The sequence below is a fragment of the Penaeus monodon genome, chromosome 34 (assembly GCF_015228065.2).
Source record: "Penaeus monodon isolate SGIC_2016 chromosome 34, NSTDA_Pmon_1, whole genome shotgun sequence".
In the NCBI taxonomy this organism is placed as follows: domain Eukaryota; kingdom Metazoa; phylum Arthropoda; class Malacostraca; order Decapoda; family Penaeidae; genus Penaeus; species Penaeus monodon.
Window position 1 is genome coordinate 25,578,928 of NC_051419.1, and position 529 is coordinate 25,579,456.

A 529-nucleotide genomic window follows, 5' to 3' on the forward strand; every position below is an offset into this window, starting at 1 on the left:
TTTGTTCATTCTTTATGGTCTTTCTTGTCCACTTCCTCTATTCTTTTCTTATCTTTATTTATCATTTCTCTGTTTCTTTCTTTATATCATTTTTTGTTATGTTATGTTATTTATTTTATTTATATTCCGTTTCTTTCCTTCTCTCGCTCTTTCTTTTTCTCTCTCCATGTTTTCTGCCTACTCCTCTCTTTCTGCTAACTCCTCTCTCTTTATCTTTCTCCCCTCCTCCATCTCTCTCCCTTCTCCCCTCTCTCCCTCTCTCCACCTCCTCCCCTCCCAAATCGCCCCTCTTCTCTCCCCCTCTTTTCCCCTCCCTCCTCCTTCTCCCCTCTCTCAGTTCTCCATCTTCCCTCTCCCCTCTTTCCACGAACCTCTTCTTCCATTTTCAAAATCTGTTGCTTTCCAAACAATTACACACCGGGGTTTTCTCCCCTCGGAACCTTTCCCCTCTCTGCGCGGCCCCCTCACTCGCTGTGTGCTCTCCGATTTTTGTTTTCATTTGTTGCAGTGCGAATGGTGAGCGACGTCG